Here is a 14,949-nt window from a genome sequence, read left to right on the forward strand (position 1 = left end):
AGCACAGGTCACTGCCCCCACCCCTCTTCCGGGGAGCCTGTGCAGCCCGCCACTGCCAGGTTCCCGGGATCCAGGGACAATTTCTCAGGGAGAACACACGGCGGGCCTCAGGCTGGGGCAACGTCACGCCGACTTCTGCCGCCGCAGGACCGCTCCGCACTCCGTGCCCCTCCCTGCCCCCGGCCTGAGAGCGCCAGAGCCCCCGAGTCAGCGGCTCCTTTAACGCCGTCCTGTCTGAGCAAAAAGCAGACGCCCTCCAGCGACCTACACGCAGAGGCAGGGCCAAGTCGAAAGCTGAGCCCCTGTGAGCTGTGAGAACAAAGAAGAAAAAGGGAAATCTCTCCCAGCAGCCTCAGAAACAGCGGATTAAAGCTACACAATCAATTTGATGTACCCTGCCTCTGTGGAATACATGAATAGACAGCGAATCATCCCAAATTGAGGAGGCGGACTTCTAGAGCAAGATCTATGATTTTTTCCCCTTTTCCTCTTTTTGTGAATGTGTATGTGTATGCTTCTGTGTGAGATCTTGTCTGTATAGGTTTGCTTCCACCATTTGTCCCAGCGTTCTATCCGACCATTTTTTTTTTTAATTTTTTTCTTAATAATTAATTTTAATTTAAAGAACTCTGTTATACTTTACCTTCTTTCTATCTTTCCTTCCTTCCTTCCCTTTTTGAGACAACGAATCGTCCCAAATTGAGGAGGTGGACTTGGAGAGCAAGTTTTATGATTTTTTCCACTTTACCTCTTTTTGTGAGGGTATATGTGTATGCTTCTATGTAAGATTTTGTCTCTATAACTTTGCTTCCACCATTTGTCCTAAGGTTCTATCCTTCCCTTTTTTTTTTCCTCTAAATAATTATTTTTTTAATTCAATAACTTTATTATACTTTATTTTATTTTACTGTATCTTCTTTCTTTCTGTATTTTTTCCTTCCTTCCCTCATTCCTTCCTTCCTTCCCTCCTCCCTCCCTCCCTCCTTTCTTTCCTTCTTGCCTTCTTCCTTTCTTTTCTTCTTTCTTTCTTTCTTCCTTCCCTCCTTCCTTCCTTCCCTCCTCTCTTTCTTTCTTTCTTTCTTTCTTTCCTATTTCCTCCTACTTATACTAATTCTCTCTACTTTCTCTCCCTTTTATTCTGAGCCGAGTGGATGAAAGGCTCTTGCTGCTCCAGCCAGGAGTCAGGACTCTGCCTCTGAGGTGGGAGAGCCAACTTCAGAACACTCGTCAAGAAGAGACCTCCCAGCCCCACATAATATCAAACGGCGAAAATCTCCCAGAGATCTCCATCTCAACACCAGCACCCAGCTTCGCTCAACGACCAGCAAGCTACAGTGCTGGACAACCTATGCCAACCATATAGCAAAACAGGAACACAACCCCACCCACTAGCAGAGAGGCTGCCTAAAATCATAATAAGTCCACAGACACCCCAAAACACACCACCAGACGTGGACCTGCCCACTAGAGAGACAAGATCTAGCCTCATACACCACAACACAGCCACTAGTCCCCTCCACCAGGAAGCCTACACAACGCACTGAACCAACCTTAGCCACTGGAGACAGACATCAAAAACAACGGGAGCTACGAACTTGCAGCCTGCAAAAAGGTGAACCCAATCACAGTAAGATAAGCAAAATGAGAAGACAGAAAAACACACAGCAGATGAAGGAGCAGGATAAAAACCCACCAGACCTAACAAATGAAGAGGAAATAGGCAGTCTACCTGAAAAAGAGTTCAGAATAATGATAGTAAAGATGATCCAAAATCTTGGAAATAGAATGGACAAAATGCAAGAAGCAGTTAACAAGGACCTAGAAGAAATAAAGATGAAACAGACAATGATGAACAACACAATAAATGAAATGAAAAATACTCTAGATGGGATCAATAGCAGAATAAATGAGGCAGAAGAACGGATAAGTGACCTGGAAGATAAAATAGTGGAAATAACTACTGCAGAGCAGAATAAAGAAAAAAGAATGAAAAGAACTGAGGACAGTCTCAGAGACCTCTGGGACAACATTAAACGCACCAACATTCGAATTATAGGGGTTCCAGAAGAAGAAGAGAAAAAGAAAGGGACTGAGAAAATATTTGAAGAGATTATAGTTGAAAACTTCCCTAATATGGGAAAGGAAATCGTTAATCAAGTCCAGGAAGCACAGAGAGTCCCATACAGGATAAATTCAAGGAGAAATACGCCAAGACACATATTAATCAAACTGTCAAAAACTAAATACAAAGAAAGCATATTAAAAGCAGCAAGGGAAAAACAACAAATAACACACAAGGGAATCCCCATAAGGTTAACAGCTGATCTCTCAGCAGAAACTCTACAAGCCAGAAGGGAGTGGCAGGACATACTGAAAGTGATGAAGGAGAAAAACCTGCAACCAAGATTACTCTACCCAGCAAGGATCTCATTCAGATTTGATGGAGAAATTAAAACCTTTACAGACAAGCAAAAGCTGAGAGAGTTCAGCACCACCAAACCAGCTTTACAACAAATGCTAAAGGAACTTCTCTAGACAAAAACACAAGAGAAGGAAAAGTCCTATAATAACGAACCCAAAACAATTTAGAAAATGGGAATAGGAACATACATATCGATAATTACCTTAAATGTAAATGGACTAAATGCTCCCACCAAAAGACACAGATTGGCTGAATGGATACAAAAACAAGACCCATATATATGCTGTCTACAAGAGACCCACTTCAGACCTAGAGACACATACAGACTGAAAGTAAGGGGATGGAAAAAGATATTCCATGCAAATGGAAACCAAAAGAAAGCTGGAGTAGCAATTCTCATATCAGACAAAATAGACTTTAAAATAAGGACTATCAGAAGAGACAAAGAAGGACACTACATAATGATTAAGGGATCGATCCAAGAAGAAGATATAACAATTGTAAATATTTATGCACCCAACATAGGAGCACCTCAATACATAAGGCAAAAACTAGCAGCCATAAAAGGGGAAATCGACAGTAACACATTCATAGTAGGGGACTTCAACACCCCACTTTCACCAATGGACAGATCATCCAAAATGAAAATAAATAAGGAAACACAAGCTTTAAATGATACATTAAACAGGATGGACTTAATTGATATTTATAGGACACTCCATCCAAAAACAACAGAATACACATTTTTCTCAAGTGCTCATGGAACATTCTCCAGGATAGATCATATCTTGGGTCACAAATCAAGCCTTGGTAAATTTAAGAAAATTGAAATTATATCAAGTATCTTTTCCGACCACAACGCCATGAGATTAGATATCAATTATAGGAAAAGAGCAGTAAAAAATACAAACACATGGAGGCTAAACAATACACTACTTAGTAACGAAGTGATCACTGAAGAAATCAAAGAGGAAATTAAAAAATACCTAGAAACAAATGACAATGGAGATACAACGACCCAAAACCTATGGGATGCAGCAAAAGCAGTTCTAAGAGGGAAGTTTATAGCAATACAAGCCCACCTTAAGAAGCAGGAAACATCTCGAATAAACAACCTAACCTTGCACCTCAAGCAATTAGAGAAAGAAGAACAAAAAAACCCCAGAGTTAGCAGAAGGAAAGAAATCATAAAAATCAGATCAGAAATAAATGAAAAAGAAATGAAGGAAACAATAGCAAAGATCAATAAAACTAAAAGCTGGTTCTTTGAGAAGATTAACAAAATTGATAAACCATTAGCCAGACTCATCAAGAAAATAAGGGAGAAGACTCAAATCAATAGAATCAGAAATGAAAAAGGAGAAGTAACAACTGACACTGCAGAAATACAAAAAATCATGAGGGATTACTACAAGCAACTCTATGCCAATAAAATGGACAATCTGGAAGAAATGGACAAATTCTTAGAAATGCACAAACTGCCAAGACTGAATCAGGAAGAAATAGAAAATATGAACAGACCAATCACAAACACTGAAATTGAAACTGTGATTAAAAATCTTCCAACAAACAAAAGCCCAGGACCAGATGGCTTCACAGGCGAATTCTATCAAACATTTAGAGAAGAGCTAACACCTATTCTTCTCAAACTCTTCCAAAATATAGCAGAGGGAGGAACACTCCCAAACTCATTCTACGAGGCCACCATCACCTTGATACCAAAACCAGACAAGGATGTCACAAAGAAAGAAAACTACAGGCCAATATCACTGATGAACATAGATGCAAAAATCCTCAACAAAATACTAGCAAACAGAATCCAACAGCACATTAAAAGGATCATACACCATGATCAAGTGGGGTTTATTCCAGGAATGCAAGGATTCTTCAATATACGCAAATCTATCAATGTGATTAACCATATTAACAAATTGAAGGAGAAAAACCATATGATCATCTCAATAGATGCAGAGAAAGCTTTTGACAAAATTCAACACCCATTTATGATAAAAACCCTGCAGAAAGTAGGTGTAGAGGGAACTTTCCTCAATATAATAAAGGCCGTATATGACAAGCCCACAGCCAACATCATCCTCAATGGCGAAAAACTGAAAGCATTTCCACTAAGGTCAGGAACAAGACAAGGTTGCCCACTCTCACCACTCTTATTCAACATAGTTTTGGAAGTTTTAGCCACAGCAATCAGAGAAGAAAAGGAAATAAAAGGAATCCAAATCGGAAAAGAAGAAGTAAAGCTGTCACTGTTTGCAGATGACATGATACTATACATAGAGAATCCTAAAGATGCTACCAGAAAACTACTAGAGCTAATCAATGAATTTGGTAAAGTAGCAGGATACAAAATTAATGCACAGAAATCTCTGGCATTCCTATATACTAATGATGAAAAATCTGAAAGTGAAATCAAGAAAACACTCCCATTTACCATTGCAACAAAAAGAATAAAATATCTAGGAATAAACCTACCTAAGGAGACAAAAGACCTGTATGCAGAAAATTATAAGACACTGATGAAAGAAATTAAAGATGATACAAACAGATGGAGAGATATACCATGTTCTTGGATTGGAAGAATCAACATTGTGAAAATGACTCTACTTCCCAAAGCAATCTATAGATTCAATGCAATCCCTATCAAACTACCACTGGCATTTTTCACAGAACTAGAACAAAAAATTTCACAATTTGTATGGAAACACAAAAGACCCCGAATAGCCAAAGCAATCTTGAGAACAAAAAATGGAGCTGGAGGAATCAGGCTGCCTGACTTCAGACTATACTACAAAGCTACAGTAATCAAGACAGTATGGTACTGGCACAAAAACAGAAAGATAGATCAATGGAATAGGATAGAAAGCCCAGAGATAAACCCATGCACATATGGTCACCTTATCTTTGATAAAGGTGGCAGGAATATACAGTGGAGAAAGGACAGCCTCTTCAATAAGTGGTGCTGGGAAAATTGGATAGGTACATGTAAAAGTATGAGATTAGATCACTCCCTAACACCATACACAAAAATAAGCTCAAAATGGATTAAAGACCTAAATGTAAGGCCAGAAACTATCAAACTCTTAGAGGAAAACATAGGCAGAACACTCTATGACATAAATCACAGCAAGATCCTTCTTGACCCATCTCCTAGAGTAATGGAGATAAAAACAAAAATAAACAAATGGGACCTAATGAAACTTCAAAGCTTTTGCACAGCAAAGGAAACCATAAACAAGACCAAAAGACAGCCCTCAGAATGGGAGAAAATATTTGCAAATGAATCAACTGACAAAGGATTAATCTCTAAAATTTACAGGCAGCTCATGCAGCTCAATAACAAAAAAATAAACAACCCAATCCAAAAATGGGCAGAAGACCTAAATAGACATTTCTCCAAAGAAGATATACAGACTGCCAACAAACACATGAAAGAATGCTCAACATCATTAATCATTAGAGAAATGCAAATCAAAACTACAATGAGATATCATCTCACACCAGTCAGAATGGCCATCATCAAAAAATCTAGAAACAATAAATGCTGGAGAGGGTGTGGAGAAAAGGGAACACTCTTGCACTGCTGGTGGGAATGTGAATTGGTTCAGCCACTATGGAGAACAGTATGGAGGTTCCTTAAAAAACTACAAATAGAACTACCATATGACCCAGCAATCCCACTACTAGGTATATACCCTGAGGAAACCAGAATTCAGAAAGAGTCATGTACCAAAATGTTCATTGCAGCTCTATTTACAATAGCCCGGAGATGGAAACAACCTAAGTGCCCGTCGTCGGATGAATGGATAAAGAAGATGTGGCACATATATACAATGGAATATTACTCAGCCATAAAAAGAAACGAAATTGAGCTATTTGTAATGAGGTGGATAGATCTAGAGTCTGTCATACGGAGTGAAGTAAGTCAGAAAGAGAAGGACAAATACCGTATGCTAACACATATATATGGAATTTAAGGAAAAAAAAATGTTATGAAGAACCTAGGGGTAAAACAGGAATAAAGACAGAGACCTACTGGAGAACAGACTTGAGGATATGGGGAGGGGGAAGGGTGAAGAGTGATAGGGTGAGAGAGAGACATGGACATATATATACTAACAAACGTAAGGTAGATAGCCAGTGGGAAGCAGCCGCATGGCACAGGGAAACCAGCTCGGTTCTTTGTGGCTGTCTGGAGGGGTGGGATAGGGAGGGTGGGAGGGAGGGAGACAAAGAAGGAAGAGATATGGGAACATATGTATATGTATAACTGATTCACTCTGTTATAAAGCAGAAACTAACACACCATTGTAAAGCAATTATACCCCAATAAAGATGTTAAAAAATAAAAAATAAAAAATAAAAAAAAAGAGGATATGTGTTCCTCATAAAGTTACCAAGTATTTGTACTCTCTCAACACTCATATTAACTGTCAATCTCTTTTCCTACTCAATAACTGAAAATTGTTCATTTCTTTATATAAAATTAATAGCTTTCATAATTATTGATTACTGCAACATTTTACTTTGCAATAATAATTAAAAATGTATACTTTGACTAATGGAACTTGGTTACATCTAGAAAGCTTACCTATATTTGAAGGTGAATACTCAGGTGCTCATAATAAATATAAGTGTGATAACAAATGCTCAGTGGATTAGCACTGATTATATATGATGATAGCCTACATAATCACATGATAATTTCACGCACAATTTCGGTGATGCCACAAATGAGGCTGAAATACTTGATTATTCAGCCACCCAAAAGCCAAATAACTCAATTTAGCTGAATACTATACCAAGGCTAGAGCTGAATTCTGGTGAATCCCCAGTCAAATATCCAGATATTGGGAGTATGTGCCTCCACATTCTTTTCACTGCTATGACATTATATCAAAAAATTTGATGACATACAGAGAAGTAAGTCAGAAAGAGAAAGACAAATACCGTATGCTAACACATATATATGGAATTTAAGAAAAAAAAATGTCATGAAGAACCTAGGGGTAAGACAGGAATAAAGACACAGACCTACTAGAGAATGGACTTGAGGATATGGGGAGGGGAAGGGTAAGCTGTGACAAAGCGAGAGAGGCATGGACATATATACACTACCAAAGTAAGGTACATAGCTAGTGGGAAGCAGCCACATAGCACAGGGAGATCAGCTCGGTGCTTTGTGTCCACCTAGAGGGGTGGGATAGGGAGGGTGGGAGGGAGGGAGACACAAGAGGGAAGAGGTATGGGAACATATGTATATGTATAACTGATTCACTTTGTTATAAAGCAGAAGCTAACACACCATTGTAAAGCAATTATACTCCAATAAAGATGTAAAAAAAAAAAATTTGATGACACTGAACTAGAATAAGTCCAAATCTAAAGATGAAATATTTTATCAACATCTCAAATTTTTCTCTCTCAGTATATGTCCATCCACATGTTTGGTTTAGATAAATCACATACACACACATACACACATATATTTGACAGATTCTGTGCATTGGCTTACCTCCATTCTACCTTGCTTCTAGTTGGAGAGGTTGAGAAACAAAACAAAAAACAAAACAAGACAAAAAACACACATCCTAGGGGTTGGTTGTATTTAGTCTTCTGGCTGAAAATTAGGCTACACCCATTGTATGAAGTCTTATGAGAGCTGTGAGTGAGGCAGAGGCCAGTTTTCCTATTTTGTTGTTGTTTCTGCTGGCCAGCAAGAACAAGGAATGGTGAGAATTTTCTTCTGTGTTCCAATGTCCACAATTCAATAATTTATTTACAAGTGACAAAACAAATGTAGTAAATAAGAAAACAAATAATTAGATATAAGTTTGCAGACAGAAGACAAAACCTTGGGCCATACAAGGCAGGTAATGGGATGAGGCTGCTCAGAAACCTCACAGGACTATCTTCTCAGTAAAATGGTGAACTAATAAAAATAATCCAACCACAAAATAAACGATGAATGAATGGAGCACGGGGGAGGGGGGAGGAGTATCCCCTGAGAATCCATGCCTACAGTGAGCCCAGATCTAGGGTTTCATTTGCAAGGTGAGAAATTAAAATGATCCAAGTTTGTGATTGCCCAAAGTGCTGGCAGAAGCAAGTGCAAATATCTTCTGGAGGGTCACATCCATATTCAAACCTTACAGGAGTCCCATAGATAAAGCCCAGCAAACATGAGCCCATACTCCAAAATCACAGAATACATGAGAGAAAAGGCCAGCATGAGTAAAATTGTCAGTAGAAATAATAAGACAAAGAATTAAAGTCTTCCACCAAAGAATTCAAACATTTGTATTGCCTAAAACAGAATAAAAATGACTATGTTTAAAATAAATAAAATAAAGTCAAGACTAATAAACTGGGTTTAATACAGAGTATAAGAAAAACTTCAAGATGATTTTTAAGAAAAGGAAATAGAACTTCATACCATTCTAGGAACAGTACAGAACAGAAACAATCTAGGTATTTTAAGCAGAAAGGGATGGATTTAATACAGCTAATTAGGCACCTAGAACATTGTTGGAAGTGTGGGAAGGGCAGGTTGTAGGCCCTGAGGAATGTCTCCCAGAATACTATGGAGGCAACCTACCAGGAGAGCAACTACCTCTAAGTCTATGTTAGAACCTTAAATGCAAGAACATATATTACAGCTAAAATGCAAACGGCAGAAATCATTACTTATACTTCCACAAATAGGTCTTGACATCCATGATCTGGTGACCAGGCACTGGAACAAGGAGTATAGTCACCATCCCCATAACAATTCTATCTCCAGAAAACTGGAGAATAGACTAAGGAATGTTATTGCAAAGATGACTCATGCCTGCACAACCTCGACAGCAGAAAATAGCCAAAAGGGGCAGGAAGATAGACTCTATCTCACCTTCACCATGTAACTTTCATTGCACTTTCACCTTTCAAAAATTGTGGGAGTGTATCTAACTGGTAAAACCTAATTTTCCCCACAGGACTCATGCTACATTAGTGATGTGATGCTAACATGACTTGCTAATGATGAGTGGGTAAAAACTAATTGAGAATTATATCCCCAGATTCTCTCAACTCCAACAGAAGACTGGAGGTTTACTCTGCAGAGAAGAGTAAAACAGATGGACTCTGAATGGGACAATGCCAGGTACATTGGTTGACAACCTAGCAAGTGTACTAAAAACAGAATTAAATGACTTTATGTACATTGAATGCTGAAACTTCTAGTCCCCTTCCCCCAGTTTGTTCCTATAACACAGGTAGCCAGATAATCATAATCCAAGCAGGATAATTTAAGTATCATCTTTGAGAAACATAACCAGCCTCAAAGGAAAGACCTAAAGATGCTGATAACAGGAGTGCTCCACAAAATGGCCCAGACAGATCATCCTTCATGGAATTTAAAGTTGACAAGTCCTACCAAGCTACCAGAGCTTCCAGATTTTTAGTCCCACACTCTTAAACAAATAAAAGCAATTTTAAGAGAAATTATGCAGTAGGGGAAATCTTTGGAAGTTCTATCAGTAACATCTTTGAAGAGATAAGAACATAATGTATCTAAGAAACAAGAACATGAATAGAAAAGAACATTTAGAGAACTAGAAATTACTCTTAAAAAATAAAATAGCAGAAATGAAAACTCTGTAAATGAGGCCCAACAATTGCCCTAGATTACTTCTGTGAAGTGAGTTTCCAGGGTGCAGTACTGGATGGGGAAGTGAGAGAATCTAGCAGTCTCTGTGAATTGAGGAGACACAACTAGGAGTCTGAAGACACCAGGATGACAAGGCAAAGTACTGGACAGGAGAGAGCTGCACAGATAACTCTAGAAAATACCTCTCAAGTCTCCAGCTGAATACTGATTAGTACATACATGTGAAGAAATTATCCAAGGCTTAGGGAAGAACCAGTGAAAGCAGCAGAGGGAGATATCTTCTAAGACCACATAGGACCAGAAATATTTCATGTTATAACCAGCCAGAGTATAAAACCTCACAAATCACAAGGCATGTAATAGACTCCTCAAAAGGATTTTGCCTCAGTAGTGGGGTAACATTGCCCCTAGACTAAATGCTGCTCTGGTTGTACCTAATAAAGTAACTAATTAAAGTGGCCAAGAACTGAACTCATAAATATTTATGGAAAAACAGAAACATCTATTACTCAACGAGGCAAAATTCACAATGTCTGCAATACAATTTAAAAAACTGCCAAGCATGCAAAGAGTAGAAAAATATGGCTCATAATAAGAAGAAAAACAAATCAATAGAAATAGATGCAGAAATTACACAGATAACAGAATTAGTAGAAAAAGATCTTAGAACAATTATCAATATTCCATATGTTGAAGAGGGTAGAGGAAAAATTGAGCAATTAATTAAAGATATGGAAGATACAAAAATAACCCAAATCACATATCTAGAGGAATAAAATGTCTGATATAAAAACTACACTGATCAGAAATAAGATTAGATACTATTGAAGAAAAAATTAGTGAACTTGAAGAGCAATAAAAACTATCCAAAAGGAAACACAGAAAAAAAGACTGAAAAAAAATGCACACAGTATCAATGAGCTATGGAACAACTTCAAGCAGACTAACACGTTATTCAAGTCCCCAAAGAAGAGAGTAGGGGACATAAAAAATATTTGAAGAAACAATGGCTGGCTGAAATGTTTCCAAGTTTGATGAAAACTATAAACTAATAGATTCAAAAAGCTTGACAAATCCCAAGCACAACAAACATGAATAAAACTATACTAAGGAATATCACAACCAAATTTCTTAAAACTAGTAATAAGGAGAAAATCTTAGAGGCAAACAGACGCCTGCACCCCTCCCCCCAAAAAAACATATTATTTTGAGATAAAACAAACAAAAAAAAGCAGTAGACTTCATTTTGGAAACAACGCAAACCAAAAGACCAACATTTTTAAAGAAGAAAAAGAGAGAAAGAAAAAAATGTCAACTTAGAATTCTATACCTGGTAAAAGGATCTTTAAAAAATAAGGGTAGGGCTTCCCTGGTGGCATAGTGGTTAAGAATCCACCTGCCAGGGCTTCTCTGGTGGCGCAGTGGTTGAGAGTCTGCCTGCCAATGCAGGGGACACGGGTTCGTGCCCCAGTCCGGGAAGATCCCACATGCCACAGAGTGGCTGGGCCCGTGAGCCATGGCCACTGAGCCTGCGTGTCTGGAGCCTGTGCTCCGCAACGGGAGAGGCCACAACAGTGAAAGGCCCGCGTACCGCAAAAAAAAAGAAGAAGAAGAAGAAGCCCGTGAGCCATGGCCGCTGAGCCTGCGCGTCTGGAGCCTGGCTCCGCAACGGGAGAGGCCACAACAGTGAAAGGCCCGCGTACCGCAAAAAAAAAGAAGAAGAAGAAGAATCCACCTGCCAAAGCAGGGAACACAGTTTCAAGCCCTAGTCTGGGAAGATCCCACATGCCGCAGAGCAACTAAGCCTGTGTGCCACAACTACTGAGCCTGTGTGCCTAGAGCCCAGGCTCCACAACAAGAGAAGCCACTGTAATGAGAAGCCCATGCACCACAACATAGAGCCCACGTGCCGCAACAAAGAGTATCCCCTGCTCACCTCAACTAGAGAAAAGCCTGCATGCAGCAACAAAGACCCAGTGCAGCCAAAAAAAAAATAATAATAAGGGCAAAATTAAAAACACAAGAAAGACATAAGCCATAAGAAAGCTGAAAGAATTCATGCCCAGCAGAACTGTAGTACAAAGAAAAATGCTAAAGAAAATCCAACAGGCAGAAAGAAATGGTAACAGATGGAAATATGGATATACACGAAGAAAGGAGGCATACCAGAAAGTGGGTATGTTTAACAGTTTTTTCCATTATTTTAAAATCTCCTCTTAAAAGTTGATTGTATAAAGCAGAAATAAAAATAAAAAATATATTGTGGGGTTATAAAATACACAGGAGTAAACTGTATGGTAATAATATCACAAGGCCAGTTGGGGAGAAATGGAAGTATACTGTTGTAAGGCCCTGAAACATGAATTACTAGTTTATAGTTTGAAGGCTGACTGTGATAAGTTAGAGATGTTAATAGCAATCCTAGAGCAACCACTAAAATAGCAAAACATAGGGTTATAGTTAATAAACTAATAAAAGAGATAAAACAAAGAATGATTTTAAAAAACACTCAATGCCAAGAAAGGTGAAGAGAGAAAAAAGGGAACAAAGCACACATGGGGGAGGGAAATAGAAAATAAATAGGAGATTGGTAGATTGAAACAAAACCATATCAGTAATCACGTTAAATATAAATGGTCTAGAAACCTCACTTAAAAGGAAGATATATCAGATTGAATGAAAAAGCAAGACCCAACTATCTCTTTTGTACCATAAAAACACCCTCAATTTATATATAAAGACACAAATAGGTAGGATGCAAAAAGACACTAGCCTAGGAACTTCCCTGGTGGCGCAGTGGTTAAGAAGCCACCTCCAAGGCAGGGGACATGGGTTCGAGCCCCTGGTCAGGGAACTAGATCCCACATGCATGCCGCAACTAAGAGTTCACATGCCACAACAAATACGCAACGATGGAGCCTGCAAGCAGCAACAAAGGAGCCTGCTGGCTGCAACTAAAGAACCAGTGAGCTGAAACTAAGGAGCCTGTGAGCTGCAACTAAGGAGCCTGCCTGCTACAACTAAGACCCAGTGCAACCAGGAAAAAAAAAAAAAAGACACTAGCCTAACATTAATCCAAAAAAAGCTATAATGGATATCATCAAGAAACTGGTATTCAGAGCAAAGAATTTATCAGGGATAAAGTTCATTTCAAAGTGATAAAGGGGTCAATTAATCAAAATGTAATAGTCTTGAATATTAATGAATCTTTGAAATACCAATAAATGAAGCAAAAATTGATAAAACTTCAAGGAGAAAAGATAAATCTGCAATTTTAGGTGGAGATTTGAATAATCCTCTCAATATACAAAAAAAAAACCAAACAACAAAAAACAGTAAGGATACAAAAGACTTGAGGGAGACTGGTTCAAGACGGCTGAGTAGAAGGACATGCTCTCACTCCCTCTTTCGAGAACACTGGAATCACAACTAATAGCTGAACAATCATCGACAGGAAGACACTGGAACTCACCAAAAAAGATACCCCACATGAAAAGAAAGACAAAGGAGAAGCTGCAATGAGACAGTAGGAGGGGCATTATCACAGTAAAATCAAATCCCATAACTGCTGGGTGGGTGACTCACAAACTAGAAAACACTTATACCACATAAGTCCACCCACTGGAGTGAAGGTTCTGAGCCACACGTCAGGCTTCCCAACCTGGGGGTCTGGCAACGGTAGGAGGAATTCATAGAGAATCAGACTTTGAAGGCTAGTGGGATTTGATTGCAGGACTTTGGCAGGACTCGGGGAAACAGAGACTCCACCCCTGGAGGGCACACACAAAGTAGTGTGCACATCGGGACCCAGGGGAAGGAGCAGTGACCCCAGGGGAGACTGAACCAGACCTACCTGCTAGCGTTGGAGGATGTCCTGCAGAGGCAGTGGGTGGCTCTGTCTCACTGTGAGGACAAGAACACTGGCAGCAGTTCTGGGAAGTATTCCTTGCTGTAAGCCCTCCCAGACTCTGCCATTAGCTCCACCAAAGAGCCCAGGTAGGCTCCCACGTTGGGTCGCTTCACGCCAAACAACCAACAGGGAGGAAACCCAGCCCCACCCATTAGCAAACAAGCAGATCAAAGTTTTACTGAGCTCTGCCCACCAGAGCAACAGTCAGCTCTACCCACCACCAGTCCCTCCCATCAGGAAACATCCACAAGCCTCTTAGATAGCCTCATCCACCAGAGGGAAGACAGCAGAAGCAAGAGGAACTACAATCCGGCAGCCTGTGGAACAAAAACCACATTCATAGAAAGATAGACAAGATGAAAAGGCAGAGGGCTATGTACCAGATGAAGGAACAAGATAAAACCCCAGAAAAGCAACTTAATGAAATGGAGATAGGCAACCTTCCAGAAAAAGAATTCAGAATAATGATAGTGAAGATGATACAGGACCTCAGGACCTCAGGAAAAAAAATGGAGGCAGAGATCGAGAAGATGTAAGAAATGTTTAACAAAGATCTAGAAGAATTAAAGAACAAACAAACAGATATGAACAATATAATAACTGAAATGAAAACTACACCAGAAGGAATCAATAGCAGAATAACTGAGGCAGAAGAACAGATAAGTGCCCTGGAAGTCAGAATGGTGGAATTCACTGCTGTGGAACAGAATACAGAAAAAAGTATGAAAAGAAATGAAGACAGCCTAAGAGATCACTGGGACAAAATTAAATGCAACAACATTCACATTATAGGGGTCCCAGATGGAGAAGAGAGAGAGAAAGGACCCGAGAAAATATTTGAAGAGATTATAGTCAAAACCTTCCCTAACATGGGAAAGAAAATAGCCACCCAAGTCCAGGAAGCGCAGAGAGTCCCATACAAGACAAACCCAAGCAGAAACAGGCCAAGACACA

This window comes from Lipotes vexillifer, unplaced genomic scaffold (genome assembly GCF_000442215.2).
Source record: "Lipotes vexillifer unplaced genomic scaffold, Lipotes_vexillifer_v1.1 scaffold195, whole genome shotgun sequence".
Taxonomy (NCBI): Eukaryota; Metazoa; Chordata; class Mammalia; order Artiodactyla; family Lipotidae; genus Lipotes; species Lipotes vexillifer.